Source organism: Rutidosis leptorrhynchoides, chromosome 3 (genome assembly GCF_046630445.1).
Source record: "Rutidosis leptorrhynchoides isolate AG116_Rl617_1_P2 chromosome 3, CSIRO_AGI_Rlap_v1, whole genome shotgun sequence".
Lineage (NCBI taxonomy): Eukaryota > Viridiplantae > Streptophyta > Magnoliopsida > Asterales > Asteraceae > Rutidosis > Rutidosis leptorrhynchoides.
In genome coordinates, this window is record NC_092335.1 from 211,236,407 (window position 1) to 211,244,215 (window position 7,809).

A 7,809-nucleotide genomic window follows, 5' to 3' on the forward strand; every position below is an offset into this window, starting at 1 on the left:
CACTTTCATTCTTCAATTTTCTTCATCTAAGTGATCTCTCTCAAGTTCTATCTTCAAGTTCTAAGTGTTCTTCATAAATTCTATAAGTTCTAGTTTTATAAAATCAAGAATACTTCCAAGTTTGCTAGCTTACTTCCAATCTTGTAAAGTGATCATCCAACTTCAAGAAACCTTTCTTATTTACAGTAATATATCTTTTTAATACAAGTTAATACTCATATTCAAACTTTGATTCAATTTCTATAGCTATAACAATCTTATTTCGAGTGGAAATCTTACTTGAACTTGTTTTCGTGTCATGATTCTGCTTCAAGAACTTTCAAGCCATCCAAGGATCCTTTGAAGCTAGATCTGTTTTTCTCATTTCCAGTAGGTTTATCCACAAAACCTGAGGTAGTAATGATGTTCATAACATCATTCGATTCATATATATAAAGCTACCTTATTCGAAGGTTTAAACTTGTAATCACTAGAACATAGTTTAGTTAATTCTAAACTTGTTCGGAAACAAAAGTTAATCCTTCTAACTTGACTTTTAAAATCAACTAAACACAAGTTATATATCTATATGATATGCTAACTTGATGATTTAAAACCTGAAAACACGAAAAACACCGTAAAACCGGATTTACGCCGTCGTAGTAACACCGCGGGCTGTTTTGGGTAAGTTAATTAAAAACTATGATAAACTTTGATTTAAAAGTTGTTCTTCTGGAAAAATGATTTTTCTTATGAACATGAAACTATATCCAAAAATCATGGTTAAACTCAAAGTGGAAGTATGTTTTCCAAAATGGTCATCTAGACGTCGTTCTTTCGACTGAAATGACTACCTTTACAAAAATGACTTGTAACTTATATTTCCGACTATAAACCTATACTTTTTCTGTTTAGATTCATAAAATATAGTTCAATATGAAACCATACCAATTTGATTCACTCAAAACGGATTTAAAACGAAGAAGTTATGGGTAAAACAAGATTGGATATTTTTTGATTATTGTAGCTACGAAAAATATTGTAACAATTCTATACAAATCATATCCTAGCTAACTTATATTGTATTATACATGTATTCTAATATATTAAGTAATCTTGGGATACCATAGACACGTATGCAAATGTTTTGACATATGATATCGACCCATGTATATATATTATTTGGAACAACCAAAGACACTCTATATGCAGTAATGTTGGAGTTAGCTATACAGGGTTGAGGTTGATTCTAAAAATATATATACTATGAGTTATGATCTAGCCTGAGACGTGTATACACTGGGTCGTGGATTGATTCAAGATAATATATATCAATTTATTTCTGTACATCTAACTTTGGACAACTAGTTGTAGGTTACTAACGAGGACAGCTGACTTAATAAACTTAAAACATCAAAAATGTATTAAAAGTGTTGTAAATATATTTTGAACATACTTTGATATATATGTACATATTTGTTATAGGTTCGTGAATCGACCAGTGGCCAAGTCTTACTTTCCGACGAAGTAAAAATCTGTGAAAGTGAGTTATAGTCCCATTTTTAAAATCTAATATTTTGGGATGAGAATATATGCAGTTTTATAAATGTTTTATGAAATAGACACAAGTAAATGAAACTACATTATATGGGTGAATGATCGAAGCCGAATATGCCCCTTTTGCTTGGTAGCGTAAGAATTAGTAAACCGATCTACTAATTGACGTGAATCCTAAAATAGAGTTCAATATGAAACCATAGCAATTTGATTTACTCAAAACGGATCTAAAACGAAAAAGTTATGGGTAAAACAAGATTGGATATTTTTTTATTGTTGTAGCTACGGCAAATATTGTAACAATTCTATACAAATCATATCCTAGCTAACTTATATTGTATTATACATGTATTCTAATATATTATGTAATCTTAGGATACCATAGACACGTTTGCAAATGTTTTGACATATCATATCGACCCATGTATATATATTATTTGGAACAACCATAGACACTCTATATGCAGTAATGTTGGAGTTAGCTTTACAGGGTTGAGGTTGATTCCAAAAATATATATACTTTGAGTTGTGATCTAGCCTGAGACGTGTATACACTGGGTTATGGATTGATTCAAGATAATATATATCAATTTATTTATGTACATCTAACTTTGGACAACTAGTTGTAGGTTACTAACGAGGACATCTGACTTAATAAACTTAAAACATCAAAAATGTATTAAAAGTGTTGTAAATATATTTTGAACATACTTTGATATATATGTACATATTTTTTATAGGTTCGTGAATCGACCAGTGGCCAAGTCTTACTTCCCGACGAAGTAAAAATCTGTAAAAGTGAGTTATAGTCTCACTTTTAAAATCTAATATTTTGAGATGAGAATACATGCAGTTTTATAAATGTTTTATGAAATAGACACAAGTAAATGAAACTACATTATATGGGTGAATGATCGAAGCCAAATAAGCCCCTTTTGCTTGGTAGCCTAAGAATTAGTAAACCGATCTACTAATTGACGCGAATCCTAAAGATAGATCTATTGGGCCTAACGAACCCCATCCAAAGTACCGGATGCTTTAGTACTTCGAATTCGTTTTTATCATGTCCGAAAGATTTCCCGGAATGATAGGGGATATTCTTATATGCATCTTATTAATGTCGGTTACCATGTGTTCACCATATGAATGAATTTTATCTCTATGTATGGGATGTATATTGAAATATGAAATCTTGTGGTCTATTATTATGATTTGATAATATATAGGTTAAACCTATAACTCACCAACATTTTTGTTGACTTTTGAAGCATGTTTATTCTCAGGTGATTATTAATAGCTTCCGCTGTTGCATACTAAAATAAGGACAAGATTTGGAGTCCATGCTTGTATGATATTATGTAAAAACTGCATTTAAGAAACTTATTTTTGATGTAATATATTCTTATTGTAAACCATTATGTAATGGTCGTGTGTAAACAGTATATTTTAGATTATCATTATTTGATAATCTACGTAATGCGTTTTTAAACCTTTATAGATAAAATAAAGGTTATGGTTGTTTTAAAAATGAATGTAGTCTTTGAAAAACGTCTCATATAGAGGTCAAAACCTCGCGACGAAATCAATTAATATGGAACGTTTATAATCAATATGAACGGGACATTTCAAAATATACCCCCAATACGCAGCGTTATGGTGTGCTGGTGTGTGTTGGTGGCACATGGGTGGCTAACACGCCCCGTTACATGTGGTCTAAGAGATTAACTACGTTTCCATCTAAACTTCCCTCTTTAATTGTTAACTCCGTCAAGTACAAGGCTGCACTTTTTTTCTAACTCAGATGTCAAACCCGTCATTTCAAAGAAAGCACTACACATTTTATCATAACAAAGAACCCTCAGAATCACTATAACTTACTTTTACATTGGTGTGCATAACCCCTTACTAACCCATTTCATACTCATATGATCATCTTCTTCCCCATTTACATTCTTTTAGCTAGTTTTATCCATTTTTATACATTATAATATCATAAAACTCGTATTTACACATAATCATATCATAAATCTATCATAATTCCATGTTATACTTTCATTTCACTAACAAAACTTCAATTTACACATACCATAACCCTTAGATTCGTTTTTCAACTAATACATACATAATTCATACTAGAATTCATAAAACACATACCAGTTAAGCATAAATATAACTAGAATTCAAGCATTCAATTCATACCTTCAAAACCCTAAGTTTAAACTAGCAAGAATAGGTGAAGATAAGCTAGTCTCTTACTCCTTTTGGTCTCTACACACCTTCAATTGCCTGAATTCGAGTTTAAACAAGTTGAATCTTCAAGTTTGAGGAACCCTAATTGCCACTGGTTCACTAGTCGTGCCTCACTTCCCAATCTCCGTATTGTTATTCCCTTGAGCTCACAAATGAGCTAGATGCTTCTCAAGTTTTCCATTATTAATATAACTTTGACACTATTGTAAGTTAGGTCCCTCCCCATTAATCTATAACTTAGGTGGTCCTAACTCCTTTAACTAATTTTAACATTTCTTAACTTTTGCAACGTTAGTCCTTTTTCTATTTACATTTAACTTATGAATATAAAATTCATTTAACTCATGGACATAACATAAAAAGGTAAATAAAATTACCTCAATTTTTAGGGTGTTAAGCCCCTAATCTACCCATAGTTACTCCTTCCCCCACACCACCTACTACTAATGCTCCCACGCCTCCTACCCCTACGATCGTTATATATGCACATATACCTCCCAATTCTCAACCTCCAAACATCTCTTCTACCCATCACATGGTCACTCGTCATCGACTTGACACCACCAAACTTGTTCAACATTTCCTTGTCTCCTCTCCAACTCTCGTTACTAAATTCTATTCTCGGGCTATGAACGAACCTAACAGGCATAACACTATGACCAGAGAATACAATGCTTTAATTAAAAATGGTACTTGAACTCTTGTGTCTCGCCCATCTAAAACGAATATAGTTCACTCCATGTGGTTGTTTAAGCACAAGTTTTATGCAGATGGTGCACTGAGCAAGTATAAGGCTCGCTTCGTTGCTAACGGACATAGTCAACAGATTGGTATTGATTATGATGAGACTTTCAATCCTATTGTTAAACCTGCCACTATTCAGACTGTTCTCAGTCTTGCTGCTTCTCGACACTGACCCATTCATCAGCTAGATGTCAAGAATGCATTCCTTCATGGTCATTTATCTGAGACTGTTTATATGCATCAGCCTCCTGGTTTCTTGACCTTGCTAACATGGATCATGGATGCCTCCTGAAAAAGTCTCGTTACGGCCTAAAGCAGACCCCTCATGCTGGTTCCAGAGAAATGCTGGGTATGCTCAGCGTGTTGGTTTTCAGCAGAGCAGATGTGGATGAAATCATTATGAGTGCATCCTAAACTGCATTTCTTCAACGGGTTATTAGCTCCTTGCATTAGGAGTTCTCGGTGACCAATCGTGGGCCGATGAACTACTTTCTCGGTATCTCTGTCACACGTACCTCTTCAGGGATGTTTCTCTTCCAGCAAAAGTATGCCTCTGAGATTATTGAACATGCCGATATGGTTGGTTGTAACTCTACCAGAACCCCAATTGACACCGGCAACAAGTTAACCATGAGTGGTCCTCTGGTTAAAGATCCCACACTGTATAGTAGCATTGCTGGTACCCTTCAGTACCTTATTTTATGCGACCGGATATCTCATACGAGGTTCAACAGATATGTCTTTTCTTGCATGAACTAGGGAGCCTCAGATGGGAGCTCTCCGTAGGATACTACATTATGTTCAAGGTACAATGGACCTCCATCTTCAGTTTTTTACCTCTTTACCACTTCACTGGTCGCATACTCTGATGCAGATCGTGGCGTTGCCAACGGCGTAGTAGAGACATGCTGGATTCATAACCTTCTTCGTGAGCTTCACTGCCCATTACCATCTGCTACACTCCATATATTATGATAATGTCAGTGTGGTTTATATGTCTAGTAACCTGGTTCAACATCAGCGAACCAAGCATACTGATGACGTAGGGTTTGGCCCAATTAGGGTCTACGCAATTAACTTGGGCCCCAAGTCAAGTAACCCTAATTCCCATCTATAAATATGGGGCAAAACCTACATCAAGTTCACAATCTCCCAATCGCATACAACTATTACTCTCTCAAGGAAAGCACCACCTCATACGATCATTCGATCACACCGCAACGCCGCCACCGCAAGTCCGCAATGCACACGGCAGTTCTCACCGGATCTTCTCCTCGATCGTCTTCACGATCGCAACACTAGGGTTTTTACCTACGGGTCTTGTAGGGTTTTTTCTCCCTTTGCCGTCGATAGGGTCCGACTATCGATCGGCGGGCAATTCGTTGACCACCCTCCCGAGAATAACCCGTACCCGAGATGATGATCTCGGGAGGGTGGCCAATGAATTACCCGCCGGTCGATAGTCGGACCCTATCGACAGCAAAGGGAGAAAAAACCCTACAAGACCCGTAGGTAAAAACCTTAGTGTTGCGAACGTGAAGACGATCGTGGAGAAGATCCGGCGATGGAAGCCGTGTGCGTTGCGGACTTGCGGTGGTGGAGGAGTTGCGGTGTGATCGAATGACCGTATGAGGTGTATGCGATTGGGAGATTGTGAACTTGATGTAGGTTTTGCCCCATATTTATAGATGGGAATTAGGGTTACTTGACTTGGGGCCCAAGTTAATTGCGTAGACCCTAATTGGGCCAAACCCTACGTCATCACATACTGAGATCGATATACATTTTGTTTGTGACCTTATGCTTAAAGGCCATGTTCATGTGTGTGATGCCCCGTACAAAATCATCGTGTACGAATCATCAACAACAGGATCATTACAAGGTCAAACACTATATGCGTTTTCAAAACAAGTTTGCATTCATGATAAAAGCTGACGTCATAACCAACGCCAATTGTTTTACAACCAAAAGTATGCTTCTACGAACAGAAGCAAAGATAATTGTACGTGACCCTTAGGTCATTACAAATCATTCTTCAAAAGTATTAAAGTTTATGAATGCAAGATAACGTTCATGCAGTGACATCTCTAAAGCAGCGGGTGTCTACAGCAAGACTAGGACACAGCGGAAGTAACCTCAAGCACCTGAGAAAAACATGCTTAAAAACGTCAACACAAAGGTTGGTGAGCTATAGTTTAAGTATAATAGTATGTAAGGTAGGCCACGAGATTTCAGTGCTACAAAGAGCGTTTCAAAACAGTATGATAAAGTATATGTTAACCGTGGGCACTTGGTAACTAACTTAACGTTTATACCCCCTGAAAGTACACTTGGCAAGTGCGTATATATACGAAGTATTAAACACCCGTTAAATGCTAGCGCTACTAGCCCGAGTGGGGATGTCAAACCCTATGGATCCATATCTAAGATTCGCGTTCACCGGTTCAAAAACCAATGACTAAACGTTACCTAGCTAAAGGGAATGTTTATGCCGTTGTATAACCCACACATATATAAGTTTAAGTACTCGTGCCTAGTATGTAAAACATAAAATGCGCATGTATTCTCAGTTCCCAAAATATTTAAAGTAAAAAGGGATTCCTATAACTCACAATGATAAAGTAGCGGTAAAGTATGACTCGGGAAATAAGCAAGTGTGTAGGTCCGAAAAGTCCTCAACCTAAGTCAAATAGTACTAAGTCAGTAAATCATCCCAAAAGGTTTAAATGTATGTAAATTAGGTCTTAAAGGTCATCATCATTCATCATCAAACAAAAGGTGTAAAGTAAGTTTTGTTCATGAAAAGAGTTTAAAACAAAGGCTGAGTTCGATCAGTCACCACAGCCTCTATACCTACTGAAATAAGGTGATACCAGTGGCCATGGATCCGTATATGAGTCCTTTAGTTGTGGTAAAAATCCCAGAAGCAAACTCATCTTCGTTTGACCGTGGCGACAGTCTAAGTGCGAGTTGGTCAGAATTTTCAGCACAACGTTAAAAGACATAGTGACGATCGGAGGGCCATAAATCCTAAACCGTAACTCGGATTAAGACGAGTCCTAAATGAAAAGTTATATACTCGAATAGAGTTATCTGAAAATCATCTTTACAGTAGCCCAGGTCATCTTTACAGTAGCTTCAAGTGTACAACTCGTTGATGTGTTTGCATCATCTTAACCAAGGTTTCACCATCATAACACTTGTGTAAGTCTAAGACATGTAGCACAACTCAATTAAGTGTTGTATGTAGTTTGATGAACCAAAGTTACATCAAAGTCT